The sequence below is a fragment of the Lissotriton helveticus genome, chromosome 9, assembly GCF_964261635.1.
Source record: "Lissotriton helveticus chromosome 9, aLisHel1.1, whole genome shotgun sequence".
In the NCBI taxonomy this organism is placed as follows: Eukaryota; Metazoa; Chordata; class Amphibia; order Caudata; family Salamandridae; genus Lissotriton; species Lissotriton helveticus.
In genome coordinates, this window is record NC_136070.1 from 647,448,738 (window position 1) to 647,475,389 (window position 26,652).

Here is a 26,652-nt window from a genome sequence, read left to right on the forward strand (position 1 = left end):
ATATTTCTCAGCTGCAATGGTGGGCATGTCGAAGGCGTCCCTCTGTTCCGGTGGTGTTACTTCTTCAAGCAGAATAGATGGATCCTGAAAATATAATTAAAATATCATCATTACCAAGACCATTGTCAACACATCTAGACTCTCATGAGTCTCACAGAGACAGAAGTCACAAAAGGCTGCACACCTCAAGAAACTAAAAAAAAAACATTTGTACAGCAAATAGCATACTATGTTCGATTCCTATTGGGCATTTCAAGGCCTTAGCGCCATGTGTTCATCCCCTTTAAAAGCAGAACTATTACTTTTGCGAGTAATGGATCAAAGATGCAGAAACAGTGAATAATGGTAAGCTGACAGTGTACAAGTGTGCTGCTACCAGAAGTGGGCACTCTGCTCTTGACCCAAGAAATTGTGTATGTCTCTTTCTAAACAATACAGTATCTACGTTATCTGATGAATACCATCCTGGCTCCCAAAGTTCTTGCCTACTATTGACAAATCACACACCTCGACTACATTGTTTAGAGCATCAAGAAAGAAATTGCTGGGAGGAGTTGCCAAGTAGTGTAAGATGGAGGCTACATTTTACGCGAGCTCCTTGCCAGTTCCGAGAATCCTGCTGAATCCGACCCTTAGGCTACCTTTTTTCAGCCGTAACTACCGGTGCGGTGGCCCATATACTAAACCATTTTTGGCCCACCGGAGCCCATCCAGGGAGCCCTGGATGAGAGACAATTTTGTCGATGGACAGCCTGGGTGTTCATAAGACCTGCCTGGAGACGTGTCTGCTGGTGACAAACATCACCTGAAGCTGTGAAATCACAATGGTGAACCTCCCTGTGCATCAACTCCTGGGTCGTGCAAGGGAGAGAAGACAGCCAAGTGGCCGGGGTGTGGCACGAAGCCGCTTTCATTTCCAAGAGCTGGCTGGAAACAGCAGAACAGGTACCTTAGAGTGGAGGAGCCGGACTGGGCGCCACATGTGGCCAGGGCTGCAACTGCAGACTGGGTGAGCCGACTATGGAGCAACCTTTTCTCCGATGCAAAAATCCATGTTGTGGCCCCTACTCTTGTACCCTTTGTCCTACCCAAGCCCATGCAGGTAGCCAGGGATAAGAGAAAAGCATTAGGCAAAAACGACATGTCGGAAGACTGGACTGCTGCCAACGTACCCATCCGGAGCTGCAATCCCACAGCGGCGATCCATCTTTACCTCCGTATTGACTCTTGGGGCACAAAGGAAACAGCCACATGGGAGGGGAGTGGTGGGGACCGCTTTTCATGTTTTGGCAGCCACATCAAATTGTGACAGCCAAATTGGTGGGCCAGAGTAGAGGAGATTGGATAGGCAGCATGGGCATCCAGGACTAAGATTACAGCCCAGGTGGGCCGGGACCCACACACGATGTCTCGCCCCAAAGGTAGAAGACTGGGTACATGGCTTCAACCTCAGGAGGTGATCCCCCTCTGGGACTCCAGAAATCCTGGGAGACTGCTACAGCCAATGGGGGGGGCCAGTGACGGCCCAGCCTTACTCCACGCCTGATCACCGTGGCGTCTCAGGAGGACATCTGGAGAGAGGAGTGGAGAGAAAGTGCCCCAGCACTGGGCCAGTAAGACATGGCCTCGCAGAAACACGCGCGGGCAGATGTCCCTTGCATTGTGTGTAGGGAGGACCCTCCCAGCTGGTAGACCTGCCAGATGGCATGGGGGACCAGCACCCAGAGAAATTCCTCACAGAATAGTTCAGAACCAGGGTCCCGGATTGTGAGCTATCCCCCTACTTCGTTCTGGAAAGAGCACACAGAGCGCTGGCCCCATGCCCTCTACTGGTGACACAGCCTAGAGCCATTATCATTAGGTTACTGAACTTTTTAGGTAGAGACTCTATCCCACGGCAGGCACGCCAACATCAAGACGTCCTTTGCACCAACTCCAAGTTTATGCTCTTCCCCGATTACACAGCTAAGTGCAGCTCCTTCGTAAATGTTTCTTAGAGGTTAAGTGGAAAGTCAGGCTATGTACATTGAATGTGCTGATGTACCCTGCCAAACTAAAAGTTATGTATCAGTAGGGAACCATTTTTATTTTAAAGTCCAGAAGAGACCTGGATCTGAGCGTCGGAGATGAAATAACTGCCCATATCAACAAAGGAGCCAATGACATCTCGGGAGACTGAAGGGGGTCAACCATCCCACTCGAGGCTGAAATGCAGCAGACTGATAGGAGGCCAAATATGGTTATAACAGGAGGATAAACATAGGGCATCCTCCTCACAGAGCTCTGGTGAGTACCAGGGAGGGGACCCTACTAGTGGATAATGAGATATTATTCCGCGGTATAAAGGAGGGGTTTAGTTTCCTTCCTTTCTTTCCTCCATGTAGAGCTACAAGTGTTTTCTCATTCACGGAGGGAGAAGAGACACATTGCCTCTGGGGAGAGGGGCTGGCCCGAGGCAAACCACTCCCCACTACACAAGATTATTGTGGTTACTTTATTTTGCTTTAGTATTACATTGTATTGTATGTTGTTTCTATTGGGGTTGCTTTTTTAGAGGTGAAAAATGCTTCCACTTAGAGGTGTTGAGTAGAGGGTTGTTGGGGGGAGAGTTGGGTACTTAAGTGTTGATTTGGTCACAATACTACATCTCATGCAAGACAGATTGCGGACCCCAGTCAAAAGGGCGCAATTACCTGCCATGACCTCTGGCAACAACACCATCCTCTACAAGCAATTGTCTTGGAATTTCAGTGGGTTGATGGATAAAATAAAATGCACAACAATCTTTCGACAGGCCCACAATCTGGTCCTAGTGGTTCCATTGTTGCAAGAGAAACATTTTCTTGGGAATAGGGGTGCCTTTTTGGACACTATGTCTTTAATCATGCAGGGTTCACTAGGGGTTCCAGAGGAGTTACTTTTCCCTTGATGGTCATGGACACTATCTAATATGCCATAGATAGATATGTGGTGGTTACGGGCTTCCTGTTTGGCATTCCATTGGCAGTAGTGTCTGTGTATATTCCACGGACCCTGCAGGCGTCTACGATGAAAAATCTGATGAAAGTTATCACCTTGGGCATGGATGAGGAGCTTATCGTAGGGGGGATTTCAATGATGTCATGTACCTACAACTTGATTTGAAAAGAGGGGCTAAACCATTGCACCATTGGCGGAGTCCCTGCAGATATGTAATCCTTGGAGAGCAAAGAACAAGTCGGCATGTGAGTTCACATATTATTCTCACTCCCATAGGTCACATTCAAGACTAGACTACTTCTTCCTCCCAGCTGCTGGACTCTGATAGTCATCAGGGGCTACAATTCATGCTGGGGTACTGTTGGGCCAATCCCCGATTTAATTAACTATGGAGCTGGGGAGGTGTAGGTCTAACATGCACTGGAGCCTTTAGTTTGGGTGGCTGAAGGATGTTAGGTTTTAAGAACACATGAAGAAAAAGATAGAACTCTACTTAAGAGCAAGCTCCACAACAGAAGTCTCCCTAATTACATTGTGGGAGGCAGTGAAAGCAGTTCTTTGGGGGTTAATAATGGCAGACTCGCCATTCAGGTAACAGAGACCGAATTGCCACATCGCTGGAGCGAGTGGCAAAGGGTTCCCATTTATCTTAAACCACTTCTGCTCAGGAGACCTTGCGCTCTTTCACTTTTTAATCAGCTAAATTCGCCTTTGAGTCACACAGCGCTCACCTTGTCAATCACCCCCTTCCTCGGTCCACCACTGACGTAGTCAGATTGTTGTGGAGGGAAGGCGGGACCGGAAGTGATTACAACTTCCCCTCGCTTGCGGCGCAGGTTAGCAGGCTAGTTGTTCTGCCCACCCTTAGTAGAAGAACTGAGCATTCACACGCGCTGGCAGACTCGCCACTCAGGTAACAGAGACTGAATTGCCACATCGCTGGAGCGAGTGGCAAAGGACTCCCATTGATTTTAAACCACTTCTGCTCAGCAGACCTTGCGCTCTTTCACTTTTTAATCAGCTAAATTCGCATTTTAGTCACACAGTGCTCACCTTGTCAAACACCCCCTTCCCCGGTCCACCACTGACATGGTCAGATTGTTGTGGAGGGAATGCGGGACCGGAAGTGATTACAACTTCCCCTCGCTTGCTGGCGCAGGTTAGCAGGCTAGTTGGTCTACCCTGTTTTACCATAAAAGAACAATGCCATTCTGTTCGCGCAGCGGACGTGCGCAACGGGCGCACCGAAGGCGCGCCAAAGACAAACTCGTCTGTGCCCGTCAGTGCCAGAACTGGCCCAGGGCCAGGAATCGCTGCCCCCCCTCCCTCAGCCCCTAGAATTTACACTCGGGAGACACTACTAAACCTCAGACAGGTCACAAATACACCAAGCCTTCACTTATTTTCCCTGGAGGAACAACAAAGCAACTGCACTCACTGCTTCTACACTCTATCACTATCTCCAAAGATAATCTCACCCCCCATCGAGCACTCAATCAGCATGGCCCTGCTGAACTGCAGGTCCCTCCCCAAACACTCCTTGGAAATCAATATGCTTCTCCAAGACACAGAACTAGATGTTCTGTTTCTGACAGAAAGTTGGCTATCCCCAAGCTCAGAGCCAGACGTCGTTCAAGCCCTCCCCGCAGGATACCTCACCCCCTCACCCAACGCCTCGACAGAATCACTGGGGAATCACAATCATTCACAAAAGTCACCTCTCCTGCCGCATACTAGACAGCCCGATTCTTGATTGTGAAAACGTTCATTTTATCATCCAACTCTCCCCTTTAAAATCACTTTCGGGCATTCTCCTGTACCGCCCACCAGGAGCACATGGACAGTTCTGTAGCTCCCTGATGGAAGCCATCATCTCACGTGCCTGCTCCTCTTCCAACTTTAAAATACTGATAGATCTAAACCTCCACATTGATGACCCTTCGGACAAAGTGGCAGGGGACCTAACACTTGACCTGGTTTCCTACCACCTTCTCTTGAAAATCCACCAAGCCACACATGTAAAAAGCCATTTACTAGACCCCATCTTCTCAAACACCACCGAATTAAAAACGAGCACCTTTCAACATCCTGAAACTTAGTGACACCCACCATCACCTCCATCACTAACTTAACACCTCCCTAGAACTGGGCACCCTCCCACCAATTGGAAAAGGGCTACAGTTAGAGCACTGTTAAAGAAATCCCATCTGGAACCCCTAGAGCTGGGTAACTACCGGCCCATATCCTTATTGCCTGGAATCAGCAAGGTGGCAGAGAAATTCGTTAACCAACAGCTCTCCGGCTTCATCGAATCCAACAGACTCCTACACCGCTCACAGACAGGCTTCCGGCCTGGCCAGGGCACAGACACCACCCTGATGGCAGTGGTGGAAGAGGCGCGAATGGTCCTGGACGCAGGTGGATCTGCAGCAGTGATCCTCCTAGACCTAAGCGCTGCCTTTGACACGGTGGACCACTCGATACTTGTCCATCGTCTAAGCAGAATAGGAGTCACAGGTTCAGCAATATCCTGGCTCAAATCTTTTCTAGAATATAGAACCTTTCAGGTCGCCGAAGGCAACATTAGATCCAGAGCTGTGCCACTCCAATAAGGGGTGCCTCAGGGCTCATCCCTAAGCCCTACACATTTCAACGTGTATATGTCCCCTCTGGAGGAAATTGTAGCTCCTTTCGGCATCAACCTGGCCACGTATGCCGACGACACCCAACTCGTGGTCTCTCTAAATCAGACGGACCACTGCCAGGAAAATCTATGCTCCTGTCTGAAAGAAATCTCCAGATGGATGAGCAAATCTCTTCTCAAACTAAATGGAGACAAATCAGAGATCCTAGTGCTAGGCAATCAATCTAAACTCACCACAAAACTTTTGTGGCCATCGTGCATGGGACCAGCTCCCGCTCCCAAAAAAGAAATAAAAAGCCTGGGTGTCTAGCTCGATCAGGACCTCAATTTTCAAACACAAGCTAGGATATCCGCGGGAACCTGCTTTGGTCTCCAACGCACGACACGTAAAATCCTTCCCCTTTTAACCCCCACTCCAGAACACTCCTCATTCAGGGTCTCATCCTGTCCAGACTGGATTACGGAAACGACCTATATCTTTGCGCCCCGAAATCCTTCATAAACAAACTTCAACTTGTCCAGAACTCTGCAGCTAGGCTGCTAACTGGCACAAAAAAACGATGTCTCGCTAAGCCTGCCCTAAACTCCGTACACTGGCTCCCAATCCATGAGAGAATCAATTTCAAATCCCTCTGTATTACACATAAAATTCTACAGGACAAGGGCCCCCCAATCTTGAGATCCCTGATCAAACCATACAAAGCCAACAGGAAGCTAAGATCCGACCACCTCTTTCTGGCAAACGTTCCAAGAATTAAGAAAGCGCAGTCAGGAGGACGCCTATTCCCATACAATGCCTCCAAGCTCTGGAATTCCCTTCCTCTCAACATTCACAGGGAAACCAACCTACTAAAATTCCGTAAGCTCCTGAAAACCTGGCTGTTCCCTTAGGTCTCTTCTGTTCCCGAGCTAATTCCACGAGTCCAGCACTGGGACGCCCCCGGGTAGCTACGTGCTTTACAAATCCACTTCCAATTCCAATTCCATACCCTGTGGGAGGAGAAAGAAAAGTACAGCACTGGAAAGGCAGATTGGGGAATTCGAATATCGCCTGAACCAAATGATAGATCATGACACATTTTGTAGTCTAGAGGCTACTAAGGAGGCCCTTAAACAGAAACTGATGACTCATGCCAGGACACCAGTGTCTGATTTTTTAAAACCAAGAGTACGAATTTGAGGCAAGACAGGAAAATAGCTAAACAGGCTTGCAGCCAACTCTGGAAGACAGGTTTGTTCCATAGACAAGGGGCCCGACAGTGAGGTGACCCATTACAAATCACACATTACTATCAGGCACTTTACCAATCAAAGCCGCCGGGCGGGTTGGAGCAACAAAACCTCTTAGCTGCAAACCTGGTCATGCCGAGGCTCTCCAGCAGTGAGAGGGTGAATTTGGATGCTCACATGTCGAAGGAGGAGTTATATGCAGCCTTGTAGGAGATGCAATCTGAGAAGGTACCTGGTTCAAATGAATTCACGATTTGCAATTCTTGGAAATGTTTGCATCAACACTACTCTCACTTCCTCATGAAGGTTGAAGCTGCAGAGACAGCTTTGCTACTTCCTTATGATATCTGGAGTGCCTCAGTGGTAGCCCTCTCCAAACCATAGAGCCACCTACAGACTGCGAGTCTTACAATCTGATCTCCCTAATAAATATTTAAGTCAAAATAGTTGCAAAGGCCTCAGCAACCAGGCTACTGAAACAGGTGAAACCCCTAGTGCACTGCGATCAAAATGGCTTTATGCCAGTCAGAAGCACAAGCCTTGTCTTAGGAGGCTAAATATGTACTTGGACTACATACATTCTGTATCTGACCACACAGCCATGATGCAACTTGACTTTGAGAAGGCCTTTGGCCCATTTTAATGGTCTTTCCTCCACAATATCTTAAAAAAATATTAATTTTGGTCCTAGATTCCTTTAGTATGTGAGGTTGTTATACATGATGCAATGGGCAAGGGTCAGAGTGAACAGGATTTACTCACAGCAGTTCCAGATAGGCAGAGGCCTGCTGTCTCCTCTCCTGCTCACTCTTGCAACTGAACCACATGCCAAATAGATTGGCGGGACGTGCAGGTGGGGAGCTTGAGGTATGGCGGAAAATTAGAGGGCTGCATCTTTTTGTATGCAGACAATGTCCTCCTTTATATCCCGTGCCTAAACCAATCCATCCTAAAGCTAATTTATATTCTAAAAATCTGCAAAGAAGTGTCAGGCCTGAGGGTGAACTGGGGGAATCAGCCATAAACCCTATGGTGGGTTCTGCTCCAGATTTACTTTCAGATTCCCCGGCGAGCTGGAGTTTTTAAATACTTGGTGTTAGACTTGTCAGTCTTATGGTGGTCTTACCTCAATCTTTTAGGCTGCACATTTCGCTGAATATTTTGTTGCCCTAGTACTTTGAGCACTTTACCACTGCTAATCAGTGCTAAAGGGCATGTGCTTCTTCCCTAAACATGTGTGCAATTGGTGTATACTTAATTGACCTATTTAATTTACTTGTAAGTCCCTTGTAAGTTGGTATACCATATACCCAGCCTCTGTAAATTGACTGCCGCTAGTGTGCTGCAGCCATGATTGTCCCACCAACAGAAGACGCCTGTCTAACCCATCTCGGGCTGCCACTGCAGTGCCTTTGTGGGCAGTTTACTGCCACTTCGACTTGGCATTTAAAACTAATTTCCAAGCCTTAAACTTCCATTTTATTGCATATAAGTCACCCCTAAGGTATGCCTTAGGTAGGCTTAAGGCAGGGTGGTATGTGAGCAAAAGGTAGGACATTTACTTTATAGTTTGCATGTCCTGGTAGTGACAAACAGCATATTTCATTTTTCACTACTGTGAGGCCTACTCCTCTCATAGATTAGCTTCTGGAATTCCTTAATACACTTTTTAAGCTATAATTCCTGATCAGAGAGGAGTAGCTGTTTCCTGTTTCATATGTTTGAATGGTAGTGATAAACCCTACTTACTGGTGACGTTGAATTTAACATTACTATTTTAGAAATTCCACTTTTAGAAAGTGGACATTTCTCTGCACTTACTGCTTTGTGTGCCTGACAGCCCGTCTCCAATGCATGTCTGGGGTGACGGACAGCTATTTTTTGTGCATTCCCTCTAGACAGCCACAACACAGGAAGGATAGGTGGGTTTGAGTACCCATCTACATACATCTGCATTCTGATGGCCTTGCCTGGGCTGGATGGAATGGAGAGGTTAACACTTCACTTGAATAGGTAGTATCCTGTCCCCACACAAAGGACTGATTACCCCCCACCGATAGCCTGGCAGACAGGTCTGGCCTATAAGGGGAACATGTGCATTTAAGAGAGCTGCTTTGAAGTCATCCCACGCCACAACAAAGGCACTTTTGGGTATAAGTACTGGGTTTCTGACCAATCCCCCCCCCAAAAAAGAAAATTAGGCACTTCTGGATCTTGAACTTGAATCTTTGTTACAAGGACTGTTGTGCTGTTTAAATAACTAATCTTTGGACTGCAGGCTTGGAAGGTTTGCTTTTCTCTCGTGTGTCCCTGCTGTCTGCTGCTCTTTGACTCTGCTGAAGGAGAACTGGACTCAATCTTCCCTACAAGTGATCTCCAAGGGCTTGTTGGCTTGCCTCCTCTTGCTTGAGACTCAGGGATATCAAAGTTTCTACCCCTACTCCTGCGCCTGAACTCACTGGATGTGGCCCAGATACTTGCTGCACGGAATTTGATGCATCTTCTGTCTGTGTATATCAGAACGGGTGCATCGATCCGGTTGCGCAAGTAAAATGAGCACATCACATTGGAACCAGCACTTTGCCTTCAGAGATCGATGCATCAGACAGAGTACACCGCCACTGCTGCTTGGTGAGATTGATGCATCCCCTCGACTGCGTGGTAAAATCCGATGCGACAAATTGTTTGACACTTCTTGACTCCAGCACCTGTCTTCAGAGCTGACGCATCGCCTTCACTAGATGGCGCAGATCGACACATCTCACTGTTTGCAATCAGGAAAGGTGCTTTGTTCACTAGGTCCAGCGTGGATTCTTTAGCTGGCCTGCACTTCCATTTGGTCAGCCTGATATTTGACTTTGACCTCGCCCAGCACGACTTAAAGTAACCTTTTTAGCACTACTTGCCTCTAAGCACTTTACTGCATTTATGGCTTTAAAATTTAATATCTCAAACTCTGTACATTGGATTTTTGTCATTTTGGTCTTATTTTCTTTATAATATGATAACCTGCTTTTTCTCAACCTGTTTGGAGTCTTTTTATGGTGTATTCATTGTGTTACTGTGTGTGTGTTGCACAAATACTTTACACATTGCCTCTTTAGATAAGCCTCACCAGAGGGTAAGCACATGTTATCTTTAAGTGTGGCTCTAGCTTACCCTGACCAAGGTTATGGCTTCTGCTTGGACAGGGTGCATACTTTTGCCAATCAGAAACCAATTGTCTAACATTAGAGCATGCGCATATCAAAAGACCCACAGGAACACTGGGACAGGATAATCACCCCTTTGACTTGAAAATTTAAGTGATATATGGCAAGATGGAGCTCCCTCACCCGATCATTATGGGGCATATAGCCCTCCTAAAAATAGTGGCCTTGCCATAGCTGTTATAAGTTTTGCAACACTAGCCCCACAAAATCTGTACCCATTCATTTACAACCCTACTGGCCAACATCAATAGCTACAAGTAGGGAGGATCGCACTGTGAATCTCCCATAAGAAGTGCATACAATCCCCTTATGATGGCAGACTAGGGGCAGTAGACATCAGACTGTATTACTAGTCGGTCCACCTGCTTGCGATTAATGAGTGGATCTTTGGGGATCGGGGGGACCCAGCTACGAGATTCGAGCGGATTCTCTTAACCGGGCAGGACCCAGGGTTTTGGCTGTATGGGGAGTACCCCCTGCCCACTCTCCCGGCTATTTCAGCCATTCCTGTGATTAGCTGGCAAGAGGCACTGCAGTAGGTTAGATAGTGGAAGGTGCCCACTATGAATAAGCCACTCTGGATTAGTACATGGCTAAAACGGTAGGGGTCCAAGGGCACTGAGATAAGTTGGGGATCCCTAAATTGGGAGATGTCTGGCAGACACACCATATGATGATCTATGATCCACTCAAAGCTTAATATGATTTACACATATCCCAGTTCTTTCTTTATCTTAGAGCGCTGACATGCACCAGTTAGGCTTCTAGACACACACCAACTAGAATCAGCAAAGGAATATAAATACTTGGGTGTTCTACTAGATAACAAAGGCTCCTTCAACCCTCATATGGAAACACTGAAACAAAAAGGTAATACAATATCCTTCACCAAGAAAACTTTAAAAAAGTGATTACCGGGCCCTCTCGGAGCCCTCTATTAGAGATTATCCAAGTCAAACGCCTGCCAACTATAACATACGGGAGCGAGGCCATGAGAGGAAGAGATACCACTACTGTGAAAGAATAATCACCAGCTCATTTAGAACAATCTTCAGTCTCCCGAAATACACCTCCCCAGCCCAAATAAGGATAGAGTTTGGGTTACAGAAGCATTTACTGGCCAGAAGGGGTGCATTTATAAAATGCTGGCACAAGATCACAGGGGCAGAGCAAGATACACTGAACTGGCAACTTTGGGTTGAACTATCACTAAGAAAGAACTTACCGGTGGGAATGTCTCTTAGAGATTCCCTTGGTCTGGAAAACCTATGGGCAACATTAGTGTCCCACACCAGCTTAAGGGAAGTGGTTAACAAGACCATCAAAGCACTGTCAATGGAAGAAGCTAAGCCTGCACTTGGAAAGAGAGTACATGCCTGGTACGTACTAAACAAATATGTAGAAGGCAAACTACCAAAATATTTTAGTTATGAATTCAATATCCATCTGAAAGAGAAATGTTTACAATAGAGGATGGGTATAATTCCGATCTTACCACACCTTCCACCATGGAAGAGGAAACCCAGAGACAACATATGTCACTATGTAGCCTCGGAACGGAAGATCTTGCACACATAATTTGCAACTGCAAAAGCCTAGTATAAGAATAACATCTCCTCTTGCTACCTCTTTTTAATCTATACGGGATCTGTTCCTGCAGACAGGCAGTGCTGATTTGTTTCATATCTGTCAACACGCAATTGACCTGTTGATTTACTAAATTTCTCAATATTGCAAAGAAGAGACTGAAGTTAGAGCCATTCTAGCCCGGCACATTGCACAACTCCAGTAAGCATTACAATACAGCCAACACACAACAAAGGACTGCTTAGCGGAAAGACAATCATAGGAGACACTTGGTCCCACGAATCTCATAAGCCTAGTCTGCATAGCGGCACTTCACACAAGACTTATTTATATGCAAATCTATGCAAGATTCCTTTTCAGGCAAAACAACATTGGCACGGGAAAGTACAAATGGGGCACAGAGCACCTTTCTTTCGATTTTAACCCAAAGAATCACTAAATGGACATACATGGCCAAATAAGGCCCTTTTAACGTTCATTTTAACCTTGCTATTTAACACAGTCAATCCTATTTAATCACTTATGCTATGTGTATGTAACCGTTTTAATTAATGATGCATAATCAAAATTACCAATTGGCGGTCAGGCACAATGCACACATATCAGCTCTCACAGAGGACAGCCCATAAGAAATATGACTCATGATGTCAGCTATTGGTAGGAAGGACAGATCTTGCTTATACAGAACTCTGGTGATAAACGTTCCAGATCTGCTAAACAAATTGCAGGAATTAGACCTGCGACCCTTGGATTATAACAAATGGATTGAGGCAAACAATGGCAACTGGAGAATTAGAAATATTGCCTTGCTTTAGAATAGAGCAGGTTAAATACTTTCCGAGAATGTATTACACCCCTGACAGGCTGTGGAGGATGGGGAGAGACAGCAGCCCTGAAGGTCTCAATTGCGGACAGGCCAGAGGTTCTCTTATGCATGTGGTATAGGAATGCCGGGTCATTCAGGTGTATTTTAACCTGCTTTTCTCCAACCTAGAAATGGTATGTTGATTTCTGATAGAATGCAACCCCATATTGGGAATCATGGAAGTATTCCACGGATGGGATGGGTAAGGGGGCAAAAAATGATGGCTGGGATAGGTTGTGCTTTGACTAAACGTCACATAGCGGGCCATTGGGGATCCATGAGGCCTCCCCAATCTCAAACCGGCTAAGAGGGATGGATTACTGCTCTTTAGTTAAGGAAGCAGTGTATAGGTCCAGAGGATGCTCACAAAAGTATGATAGACTCTGGGGACTGTGGAAAGAGCAGCAAAAAATACCCAGAGTAGACAACCCATAGGAAGTTCTTGGGGGAAAGCGCAAGGTTGTCTGGAACATAGATCCCACCATAGTTTACCGGACTGGTCGCAGTTGACTTAAGTGGGGTCTACTTCATGGTATTCTGGAAATAAAAGAGTTGTTGTGCAACGGTGCAGTGTTACAGTATTGTGATCTTAACGTTGTTACAAATTCAATCAAAAGATTTTTTGAAAAGAAAGAAATTACTATCCAACTGCAAGACAAATCAACAAGAATTGCCCCTTGTGCAATAGCTGTTCTCGAATCAGGGTGAAATGCAGCAATTAAACACCACTAATCTGTTCACTTCACAGTTAAACCCGGACCTGCAGTTGTGCGAGCTGGATTTTACCACAACTTTTAATGTTATTGATTCCAGTCCTACAAACTAGTATGGAATTTTAGGGCTGGCAGAAATCCCTCAATATGGTGAGCTGTATGTCTGCTAGGTCAGTGGAGTACATGCCTACACTGCCCTGTCCACATGGAGTACATTATTTGATGGGCTGGCCCATCCATCAACGCTCCAATATTTCTGATGTTCAGATTATACAAATATCTCTGCATACATACATGCAATACCAGTGCAGTGTGAAAAGGTTACCTAGAAAGAGCTGGGACTGCTGTTGTGGCTGACGTATTCTTAGAGAATCATATTACATGTTTCTGGATCAACAGCTATTGGTTAAGGTAGGCACCTACTTTTTGGTGCTGGTGCATTTTTCTAAACTATTCATCTAGTCTGAGCATTTCATTGCCTTGCTTTTGTTAGCCACTGAGCATCTTCATCACACCTGTCATACCCCTCAGGCAATAAGCAGAGCCCTACGCAGTTACTGGCTTGGATAATTTAACAAACATTTGCAATACAATAGGTCTTCGTTTTGCGAGAGTTAGAGCTATTGACATTGTAAATGACAAAATCTTTTACCTATGTGTCTTGTTTTGGACTGTAGTGGATGTGTGTGGTGCTGAGATGTATTATGTGGGTTGTATTGGAATTGTTAGTCGTGGAATTGTGTGGGATGGAATTGTATGGTGTGTTTCTGTGGTGGAATTATGTGGCATGGTGAATAGAAAGGGGTGAGAGCTGGACAGAATAGATAGAAAGGAGGATGCACAGGAATAGGTAGTTTGTGCACGAAGTGATGATTGAATTTGAGATTGAGGAGCAGAAAGAGAGTGTGAGAAAGAAGGGGAGAGCAAGCCAGAGATTCATAAAGAAGGAGCACATGTGTACGCAGAATACACCAAAAGAAGAGGAGGAGAGCATGGGTATGAGGGATGGAACATTTTTGAAAAGGCCAGGAAAGATACTGTGCTGGAAGACATGAATTGAACCATATGAGAGAGGCAAGAACAGAGGGTGAGGGAGCGAGAGAGAAGGGTGAGAGAAAGTAAGAGACAGAGAGAGATGGAGGTACGAGTAAAAGTGGCCCATATGGGGGAGGCGAGAGTTGGACCAGTGCAGAGCGTGAGGTGGTACGGGAAGGTAGCCTGTGTGAGCAGGCAGTATAGAGAGGAGACAGGGAGTATGAGGGAGGGATGAAAGGGGCGGTGGGATTTAGATGAGAGGGGGTACCGGGAGTGTGAGGGAGAGATGAGGGGGCAGTGAGTATATAGGGGAGAGATGACAGGGCTGGTGATAGTACAAGTGAGAGATGTGGTAGATTGGAATTCTTTGTTGCAGAATTGTGTGGCGTGGTATGAAGTTGTGTGGTGGAGATATGTGGCATGGTATGCAGTGGAATTATGTAGACAAAATTGAAGAGCGACGATGGTGGCAGCAAATGGGAACCTTATGGACCGGCGTAAACCCATATACTAGATGCAGTACGTCTCAATTTGAGATACTTGAATAGCGCTACAATGCTTTGCCTTTGCTAGCGCACATGTGTTCTCTTCCGTGTTCTCAGAGTGAGGCAGAGAGCAAGCTAGAGCGACCAAGCAGATATTGTGGTTTATGAATCGGTGGTAGCAGTATGCCCATTAAAGAAAATGGCTGCGTGTGCTTTGGCTACGATATAGGGGCAATGGAAAAAATTGTAGATGCAGAAATTATAAGTGCTAATACATGTGCAACATGTCATCATGCCCATGGGACAATGCCCATGAAAGCAGCACACGTGTACAAAGGTAATCTTAGGAAAATCACCTGTACATGCAATTACAGTATAATCCCATTTAAGAAAAGAAACATATGTAGAAGGTTTCTTCAGATGAGATAATGATTGTAAAATGACTTCCACTTTTGCCAAAATGTTTATAGTGTGGTACAGTTGGGTTTTCCACTCATTTCCATACACATGCCAACCTTTTCACCCACATTTACTTTCTAAGAAAAATTGCAGATGTTCACATTTTATTGAACAGGCGGCACACGGAGTGAGAGGCTGCTTCAGTGTGCGCCACGTTGTGCACTGAAGAACAAGTTACTTACCTTCGGTAACGCTTTTTCTGGTAGATACAATATCTGCCTGTGGATTCCTCACCTTGTGAATATCCCCTTGCGGCAGCAACATCCGGAAATTCTTTTTGTAGCCTCGCGCCGACGTGGACTTGGACGTCATAGAGACACGGCATCGCACGCGACTCCGGTGACGTCACCGACGCCTACATTAGGCCCACGCCGGCGTGATGACATCAGTTCCCTTTTTTCCGCGTCGTCGACGCTAACGGTTTCGGGATACTCGGTAGCTTTTGGTAACTCTGTTACTGTTTTTCTTCGTTTCTTTGTTCTCTTGCCTCTTTGTCTCCCTATAATGTCGACAAAGAAGACTGGATTTAAACCCTGCAGGGAGTGCGGGAAAATGATGTCCGTTACGAACCCACACCAGGACTGTAGTTGGTGTTTAAACTCCGACCACGACGTAGATGGATGTTCGCCGTGCCAAAATATGAACCCAAAGGCCCTGCGAGAGAGGGAGACCAAACTTCTTGTGGCGAAACTGAAAGCCGATAAAGGAAAGAAGTCTTCAAGATCCCGCTCGAGGAAGTCGAGGTCGAGGTCAAGATCAAGTTCTTGAGAGGCATCGGCTTCGAAGTCCTCGTCGGATCATGCTTCGAGGTCGCATAAGAAGCACAAGAAAAGGAGACATGAGTCTCGATGTCATTCGGGTGAGAAGTCGGGCTCGAAGTCGAGGTTGCCCAAGAAGGTTAAATCGAAGGTATTTCCACCGCAAGGCACACAGACGGACAGTAGACATATACACAGTATACACAGTACAAATATCAAGGTAACACACACAGTGTGAAGCAAATGCAATAAAACATTTGAAATAAACAACTCCTTGACAATAAAATAAATACATTACAGAAACTCTGGTATAGAAGAGTGGACAACGGGGAGGCGGGTGGGTCAGTGAGGAATCCACAGACAGATATTGTATCTACCAGAAAAAGCGTTACCGAAGGTAAGTAACTTGTTCTTCTGATAGATACATCTGCCGTGTGGATTCCTCACCTTGTGAATAGAGTCCCACAGCAGTCCCCACTCCCGGAGGAGGGTGTCCACTCTTCTAAACCAGGAAATTCTGGAGGACAGAGCACGCAAAGTGGCCGTCCCTCCTCACTTCGGAATCCAAGCAGTAATGCTTCGCGAAAGTGTGGAGGGAAGACCAAGTCGCCGCCCTACAAATATCCTCTACAGGAACACCTCTAGCCAATGCTGAGGTTGAAGACTTAGCTCTTGTAGAATGAGGCCTTATACCCTCTGGTGGTTCCTTACCGGCCAAAGAGTAGCAGATCTTTATACAGAGGACGATCCATCTTGACAAAGTTCTTTTAAGGACCGCTCTTCCTCTTTTGCAGCCAGCAAACCCTATGAAGAGCTGGTCATCCAAACGATAGTCTTTAGATCTGTCCAAGTAAAAGGACATCGCCCTTTTGGGGTCCAGACGATGTAACCTCTCCTCCTCCTTGGAAGGGTGTGGGGGAGGATAAAAGGAAGGGAGGGTAATGGATTGACCAAGGTGGAAAGGAGTAACCACCTTTGGAAGAAAAGCAGCCCTGGTCCTAAGAACCATTCGAAAAGCATGAATGGTCAAGAAAGGGGGCTTGGAACTAAGAGCTTGAAGCTCACTTACCCTCCTTGCAGAGGTTATTGCAACGAGGAAGACTGTCTTAAGAGTCTAAAACCTCAAAGGACATTTGTGAAGAGGCTCAAAAGGAGCACCCATCAAAAAGGTCAAAACAAGATTTAAGTCCCACTGAGGCACAATAAAAGGAACAGGAGGGAAATTATTTGTGAGACCATTTAAAAACCTTAAAACCACAGGAGATTTGAAAAGAGAAGGCTGATCAGGCAAACAGAGAAATGCCGACAGCGCAGAAAGATAGCCCTTAACTGTGGCAACAGCATGCCCTTGCTGCGCCAGAGAAAGGGCAAACTGGAAAATATCTGACAAATGGGCTCTCAAAGGGTTAATAGATTTTCCTCCACACCAAGTGGCAAATTTCGACCATCTATAAGAATAGATGGACTTAGTGGAGTCACGCCTGGCTGACAAGATGACATCCACCACGTCAGGCGGGAGAGAAAAGGAATTCAGGTTGCCCCGTTCAATCTCCAGGCAGGAAGATGTAATGTCTGGAGGTGGGGGTGTAGAACCTGCCCCTCCATCTGAGAGAGGAGGTCTGCCCTGAGAGGGAGACGGAGCGGCGGGTGAGAGGAGAGGTGGAGAAGATCTGTATACCACACCCTTCTTGGCTAGTCCGGAACGACCAATATGACTTGGGCCCGGTCTTGGCGAATCTTCCTCAGAACCCGAAGAATCAAAGGTATGTGAGGAAACGAGTAAAAGAGTTGTTTTCTCCAACTCAACTGAAACGTGTCCCCCAAAGCTCCTTGCATCGGATACTGGAGACTGCAGAACGACAGGCAGTGAGCATTCTCGCGAGTGGCGAACAGGTCCACCTGAGGAGTCCCCCACATCTGAAAGATGTCGTGAACCACCTCCGGGTGAAGCCTCCACTCGTGGTCGGCAGAAAACTGCAGACTGAGACTGTCTGCACGAGCGTTCAGAACCCCGGCCAGATGATTTGCCATCAGACAAATCTGATGGTCCTGAACCCAGGACCAGAGACGCAGAGCCTCTCTGCAGAGACACTGCGACCCCACTCCTCCCTGTTTGTTGATGTACCACATCGTGGTCGTGTTGTCCGTCAGGACCTGGACCGAACGACCACGAAGGGAAGGGAGGAAGGCCTTGAGCGCCAAACGTATCGCCCGCAATTCTAGAAGGTTGATGTGAAGTAACCTTTCCTCTGGAGACCAAAGACCCTTGACCTCCAGATCCCCCAGATGAGCACCCCACCCTAGAGTGGATGCATCCGTTATCACTGTGGCCACCGGAGGAGGCAACTGAAAAGGCTTCCCCTGAGACAGGTTGCCTTCCACGCCCCACCAAGACAGTTCCGCCGCAGCTTCTCTGGAGATCCTCACTGACTCCCTGAGATCCCCGTTGTGCTGATACCACTGCCTGCGGAGGCACCACTGGAGCGCCCTCATGTGCCAGCGTGCATGGTTGACCAACAGAATGCATGAAGCCATCAGACCGAGCAGGCGAAGGACCTTCAGGACTGGAACGACCGCTCCATTGTAAAATAAAGGAATCATTTCCTGTATGTCGCGAATCCTTTGAGGAGGAGGGAATGCACGACATACAGTTGTGTCCAGTACAGCACCTATGAACAGGTTGCGCTGGGAGGGCACCAGGTGAGACTTCGGTACATTTATCGAAAAACCCAACCTGTACAACAACTGGGTTGTCTCTCGCAGATGATGGAGCACTCTCTCTGACGACTCTGCTTTGATCAGCCAGTCGTCCAAATAAGGGAATACAGGAATCCCTGACCTTCTGAGATGCGCCGCCACCACTGCCATCACCTTGGTGAAGACTCGAGGCGCAGTAGTAAGCCCAAACGGAAGGACCGCAAACTGATAGTGCTGCGATCCCACCGTAAAACGGAGATACTTCCTGTGCGACTTCAGGATGGGGATGTGAAAGTACGCATCCTGCAAGTCGAGCGACACCATCCAGTCTTCTTCCAGCAGTGCCTGAAGAACCTGAGCAAGGGTGAGCATCTTGAATTTCTCTTGTTTCAGATAGAGATTCAAGATCCTGAGATCCAGGATTGGACGAAGTCTGCCATCCTTCTTGGGAATCAGGAAATACCGAGAGTAGCATCCCTGACCCCTTTCCTGCTCTGGGACCACCTCTATCGCACCCTTCCTTAACAGAGTCTGAACTTCCTCCTGTTGAAGCAACAGATGTTCCTCCGTGCAAAAACCTTGGCAAGGAGGGTAATTGGGAGGGAATTCCCGAAAGGGAAGTGCATACCCATTTTCTACGAGATTGAGAACCCAAAGATCTGATGTAACCGATTCCCAATCCCGTAGAAAGTGGGTAAGCCGACCCCCCACCGGACCCGCATGATACTGAATGGCGGATCTAGGGCTGCTTTTCTGTGGCTGGGGGGTTGGAGGAGGTGGAGGAGGAAGAGGCTTGACGCCCTCTAGGACGAGCCCTTTGCTTTCCCCTGTATGATCTATACAAGGTATTTTGCTGCTGCTGCTGTTGTTGCTGCTGCTGACCTTGTCTATAGGTACGAAAAGAAGAGCGTCCAAAACCTCTGAACTTTCTGGTCCTTGAACCTCTTACTTGAAGACCAAGAGATCTAGCAGTTGCTCTGCTGTCTTTAAACCTCTCTAAGGCTGTATCTGCCTTCTTGCCAAAGAGGCCAACTCCATCAAAAGGTAAATCTAATAGTGCAGACTGCACATCCACAGAAAAATCCGAGGATTTCAGCCAAGCTGATCTTCTTGTGGCAACCGCAGTGCCCATGATCCGTGCCACAGAATCTGCAGTATCTAGACCGCTCTGGATAACTTGACGAGCTGCCGCTTGAGTATACCTCCTCAAAGTCACCCCTGCAGTTCTCTGGAACCTTAGGAATCAACAAACGCATTGAGTCCATAAGTGCGTGCACATACCTCCCCATGAGACAAGTGGCATTCGTTGAATTTAACGCCATACTTGCAGAGGTGAAAGTTTTCTTGGCCACTTGATCCTGCTTCTTGGCCTCCTTGTCACCAGGCACTTGGGGAAAAGCACCAACCGACTTTTTAGAGCACGCAGCCTGAATCACTAGGCTTTCAGGAGAAGGGTGAGATGATAAAAAGACAGGGTCTTCGGGAGCCACCCTATATCTCCTTGCCACACTTTTTGAGACAGCAGGAGCAGAAAGAGACTTTTTCCACACCTCCATAATAGGTTCAGTTAACGCCTCATTAAATGGGAGTAACGGTCCCACAGCTGAGCTTGGTGAATGGAGTACTTCTGTAAGCAGATTTGACTTAAACTCAACAGTTGGTAATGCCAAACCTAAAAGTCCTGCAGCCTTCCTCATTACCACGTGATATGGCTGGACATCCTTCGAAGGCGTATCCGGACCTGATGGCAATTTCCACTCTGGGGAAAAATCAAGGCCACTAGCATCAGCCAGCTCTTCGAAACAATCCTCATCCAGCTCACCTTCTTCTAAGTCTGGGTGAGACTCGCAATATCTCCGTTCTTCCAGGAGGCGTTGAGCTTCCATCCTGGACCTCTCCTTTACACGGCTCGCAGTCGGATCCACCACCGACTCCGACGGAGCCAGAGCCGACGTCGGTACAGAATCCGAAGGCTTAGATGGATGTTCCAAAGATCTGCTTGGAGCTGGTGAAACCGGTACCGGAGTCGTCGACTTCGTTCTAGCCGGCGTCGACCTCGGCGCCAACCTCGGCGGAGCCGGGTACTGCCACAGCGGAGTCGGGGCTGGCATATACAGCATGAAAGGTGCCGGGGCATAAGAGTGAGGAACACCCAAATTAAATGCCATTGGACCCATGGGACCCGAAGTTGCACCAGAGGGGTACCATGATTTCGAGAATACCCCATACATAGCATTCAGCAACGCTGATGGATCCTGACCTGGTGCATGAAAAGGTGGATGATCACCCTCAGGCTGATCTTGAGGCAGATTCGAATCCGGCTCTTCAACAGGCGCCGATTCTTCTTCCTCATTAGGAACTTCCTCTACCTCTTCTTGAGCCGGAGACGGCATCGGAGTCGGATTGGAAACCGGAGTTGGAGATTGAACTTGTGACTCCGAAGGCGAGGTTTCACCTTCCCGATCCGAAACCTCTTGCGGTGGAATTACCTTCGATTTAACCTTCTTGGGCGACCTCGACTTCGAGCCCGACTTCTCACCCGAATGACGTCGAGACTCATGTCTCCTTTTCTTGTGCTTCTTATGCGACCTCGAAGCATGATCCGACGAGGACTTCGAAGCCGATGCCTCTCGAGATCTTGATCTTGACCTCGACCTCGACTTCCTCGAGCGGGATCTTGAAGACTTCTTTCCTTTATCGGCTTTCAGGTTCGCCACAAGAAGTTTGGTCTCCCTCTCTCACAGGGCCTTTGGGTTAATTTTTTGGCACGACGAACATCCATCTACGTCATTGTCGGAGCTTAAACACCAAATACAGTCCTGGTGTGGGTCCGTAACGGACCTCATTTTCCCGCACTCCCTGCAGGGTTTAAATCCAGTCTTCTTTGTCGACATTATAGGGAGACAAAGAGGCAAGAAGCAAGAAAACAAAAAAATGAAGAAAAACAGTAACTGAGTTACCAAAAGCTACTGAGTATCCCGAAACCGTTAGCGTCGACGACGCGGAAAAAAGGGAACTGATGTCATCACGCCAGCGTGGGCCTATTGTAGGCGTCGGTGACGTCAGCGGAGTCGCGTGCAATGCCGTGTCTCTATGACGTCCAAGTCCACGTCGGCGCGAGGCTACAAAAAGAATTTCCGGATGTTGCTGACGCAAGGGGATATTCACAAGGTGAGGAATCCACATGGCAGATGTATCTATCAGAAAGGCCCTACCTGCAGATTGGGCGGATGGCCAGGGACAATTAATCGCTTGCACTTTCAGTTCCACTAGAGTGTGGGGGGTGCAAGGCCACAGGAGTTAAAATCAGAGAACAATTAACAAGATTAGCCACAGAATAATTGAAACAAAGCCCCTAAGCAATTTGCAACAACCCCAGCTGCCAGGGTGCATTATGCAAATATCCAACACGATCACACTATGCTTCTCCCAGCTTTGAATAATTCTGAATTACCACATGCATAAACATTTACCACAGTTGTCAGTTCATCATGCTCAGAAAGAAAAAAAATGGAATGTAGCAAGTTACTGTTCGGAGCATGCTTTGTGAAATACACCCTGGCCTGCTACGAAGTGCCTATGTGGGATGAAAACACTGGTGGGTCTCTCAAAGAGGCGAGGCAGATATAAATAAGCACGTGGCCTTACACTCATAAGCTAAAAATATGTGCTTTTGCATAGTGTGCCGCCCCACTGATATTTTGGTGCTTCTGTTATTGCATCCAGATATATACTACAGCAAGTAACATTGCATATACAACAAGCCAGGGCTGTCAGCTTTGTCAATGGTATGTTTTTCTGTTGGCTATATCTGAGGGTAAACATGCTTGGTCCTTTTCAAATAATTTGTTTCCTTTTAAGTCTCTTCTCTCTCAAAGGGTGGATTTGCAAAGGTTAGTTTAAATAGGCCCTCTCCTGTTTTCTCCCGTGTTTAAAGAGGGATATTCAAGTAAATTCCTTGCCTTTCCCTCATAACTATTTTTTCAGCGCAACTTCTTTTTAGCAACATTGGTGTGTAACAAAATACATGTTCCAATTATTATTCTTATTATTTTGAATTTGTAAGGCGCACAGCTACTCCAAGAGGTTTCCTGGTGTGATTACACACTCAAAGCATTTCTTCCTGCTAAACAGTTCTCAAGTAAAAACGAATTATTTACATGTAAAGTGCTTTAGTGCCCCCGGACAAAGTTCGCTCTATATAAACTGACAGATTAAAAAACAGAGAACAGCATAATGTGGCCTTGGAGTGCCCTGGCTGGGTATATGTCCTTTTGTGTAACAACAGCATGTAAGTATCATAGTTGCCTTGACTGTAAAAGTATATAAGCCTATGAAGGGTAGAAACCTTCTCTAGTAGAGGACAATGAAAGTTAACGTCATTTGTGGTGAACACTCTAATGATGTACTCTGCATTATATTAGAAAGTGCCTTGCTGTTCTGCACAGTGTGCAGCACTGGAAAAAGAGCCACGCTTCCCAGCAGCAATGAACATTAGTTCTTCAAGCAGTGAGATCAGAGCAGACATTCCAGGGAAAACAGGAGTCAGACAAAACTGAGGTTTCTGCCCGGTTGGTGTGGGCAAATAAAGAGCCTGATAAGGAGCCGTCCCCGCACATGCTTTTTAAAACAGCTGGTGCACCAGCAAGACCCAGCCCATTTAAAGCCCTGGGCCTACGTGATATTTATTTGTGCCTGGGTTATTAATTTATTAAAAATAGTATCTTCAAGACATGTGGCAACGCTATGAAAAGACAAAAATACAGCTACAAGACCTATAAATGAAAACATAATTTATTATTATTACAGTGTTCACGCTGTTAAACATGAACAGGTGTACAAAGTCAAAGGAGGAGACCAGAAAGAAAGTACACAAGTAAACCAAGTGTTTCTGCTGGGTGAGGACAAAACCTGCAGAGAAGAATGCAGCCCTCTGCAGCTTATACCCCAACTTTTCCTGTCTTGCTTGCAGCCCCTCTTAGTCCCATCTAAGATCTCATTGCCGGGTCTTATAGGCAGGCTTGCTTCCAATGAGATCTGACTGAGCGCTCTGATTTGATTTTAATAACTTGGAAGCAGTATTTTAGCCAACATAGCATTGGATGCTATCAGAACTATGATCTCAGCCCCTATAATGCAATCAGACTGTAATACACTGCCATTTGTCAGGGTGGGTTGTTCACGTTGACCTTATGAAGGCCCCTCCACCTTGCCAAAAGAGAGGACTGGTAATCCTGTAACAAAACACACCAGGGTCAGTACCAGTTGCCTCCTGGCCAGGACCAGTCACTATTTCAGCAGCAGGTTTGAACACAGTAAGCTGTGTGCTATTGAATATATTCTCACCCCTGTTCCATTCCTCAATGTAGCTGTATTCTGTATTCTGGGGATACAGAGCCCAGCCTTTACCCATGCCTGATGTTTGGTCCTGAGCACCCCACCACCCTTGAGTCCAGGGCCTGGTCTTAGACCCGGTCTTGTATTGAACACCCACATTCCTAAATATGAGGTTTCTTGGAGAGCGACCTTTCCGTCTGTGCTCTATCACTTCAGAAGTCATGAGTAATCCAAAGGAGGAAGTGAAGGTTGAATTACTTTTCATTAATGGCGAATTTAAGAGGTTGTTGCATTTGGTATCATAAGTGCCTTCAAAATAAAATGTTTATACATATTCAATATTTTTTCAACAAATGTTATGTACACATCAGGCACGGGAGGCTGCACTGGCCATCTATTTGATACATTTTTGTTTTCAGTATTGTCGACCGCATAAGTCTTTAGACATATTTTTGTTTTTTTCCTTGTAAACTTTTATCTAGTTTTAAAATACACTTTTGCAAATGTGAACAGCTGCTGCTGGGAAAAGTTCAAAATATGACACAGAAAGAGATGCATGGTTCTTACCCGCTCAGTAGCTAAAAGGGAACCCTTGAACTCTTCAAGTACTTGACGGCATTCGAATTCATGAACTCTGGCACATGTTTGAAAGCCAATTACTATATCCTGCAAAGAATGAAAGACAACTCACAGCCTCAGGGAGACATTAACCAAACACAGATATTTAGGACAAGAGATTCCATATTAGAAAGAAAAGCTAAAGATGGGGTTCTTGATTGGATCTTCAGTGTTTACAAATGGCATTGGCGAATGATTCTCCACTACTAAAGCAAATACATTCAGTGCCCAGAAAGCATGATTTAAGGATACTCTTATACAACTATGCTGGAGTGTTCTTACAATGGGACTGAAGAAGCATATTTGGATAAAAAGATTAGAGTTCAGTCATTATCTGTGCTCCGTCACTAGGTTCTCTCTCTGGTGTTCACATAAAGGCACTGCAAGGAAAGTTCAGTTCACAAGCCTTCTTTGTGACGAAGGAGTGAGATTTCTTTAGCAGGAGGGCTTCTCCTTTCTTCCTCAAGTCTACTGTGCAGGGATTACACCAAATTCGGTTTTGCCCTTCAATCCTTGAGAACCCCCCCCGACAATAGGTAGAAACAGACAGCTTTGTTGTCTTTTTTGTAGGTCTCTCTGAGAGAATCTTTTCAAAGCTTTTACATAGCTTTAGGCCTTCCTCCGCTTTATCTGCTATATTGATTAAACTTGGCTAATATTATTCAATCACTTGCATCTATCAGGAGAGATCACCTAAAGAGGCGCCTAACTATCCCTGATGAAATGCAGCAGTGGTCACCTGAACAAAGGAACTATTCGTCTAGTTTCTGCTAACTTAGTCCTCATCCACTCTGTGGAGGGTTTTCAGTCTGATTTGATTTGGCTATCCATGGAGTAGATATCACACTTTGGGATGAGAGGAAGTGCTGGGTGAGGAAGGTTTCATGGTCATCATTAATTTACCGTCAAGCTCCTGTAATGAAGTTACAAACCTGAACAATGTACACCCAGATGCTCCTAAGTCCTTTATGACTTCCTTCTCAACATGTGTCTGTTCTGATCGTACAGGGGGACATTTTATCTCAGGGGAATAGATCTATGATTATTGTAAGAAATACACTTGGTACTTACTGAATGGTTAGGAGTTAAGATGAACCGGGCAGATAAGAACATGCTTCGAAGGAACTGTAAGATCAGCGCATTATCATCACAGGCAGCGAGGCACTTACCGATGCACCGGAAAATAAAACCCTAATATGGGAGTGAATTAAAGACAGTCCGAGTTCAGAATAAGCAGCAACTCCTGCCCACTCTATGAGAGTCTTACTTATAGAGGAGCATTCATCTTTGATTAAACTCTACACATGTCGTCTCTCACTTTGAATTTTCTTTTAATGATTTGAGAGAAGAACAAGTTACTTACCTTCGGTAACGCTTTTTCTGGTAGATACTATATCTGCCTGTGGATTCCTCACCTTGTGAATATCCCCTTGCATCAGCAACATTCGTAAATTCTTTTTGTAGCCTCGCGCCGACGTGGACTAGGACGTCATAGAGACACGACCTCGCTCGCGACTCCGCTGACGTCACCAACGCCTACAATAGGCCCACGCCGGCGTGATGATATCAGTTCCGCCCTTTTTTCCGTGCCATCGAGGCACACGGACGGACCAATGACAGTAGAAATGCATACAGTATACACAGTACACATTAGTAAAGGCAAAACACACAGTGTGAAGCAAAAGCAGTAAAGCTATTGAAACATTCCCTGATAACAAACAATAAATACATTACATTACAGTAACTCTGGTAAAGAAGAGTGCACAACGAGAAGGCGGGTGGGTCAGTGAGGAATCCACAGGCAGATATAGTATCTACCAGAAAAAGCGTTACCGAAGGTAAGTAACTTGTTCTTCTGATAGATACATCTGCCGTGTGGATTCCTCACCTTGTGAATAGAGTCCCACAGCAGTCCCCACTCCCGGAGGAGGGTGTCCACTCTTCTAAACCAGGAAATCCTGAAGGACAGAACGCGCAAAATGACCGTCCCTCCTCACCTCGGAATCCAAGCAGTAATGCTTCGCGAAAGTGTG

At 46.4% G+C, this 26,652-nt stretch overlaps 1 long non-coding RNA gene across 1 annotated transcript; it reads right to left on the reverse strand.

Annotated features, from left to right (window-relative positions):
* LOC144782901 (uncharacterized) lies at positions 1–25,770 on the reverse strand. The gene is made up of 3 exons (XR_013601305.1): positions 25,691–25,770; positions 24,569–24,667; positions 1–84 (listed from the first exon to the last, which is right to left on the reverse strand). It is a non-coding gene; the product is annotated as an uncharacterized LOC144782901 (long non-coding RNA).
* Between the last annotated feature and the right edge of the window lie 882 nt (positions 25,771–26,652).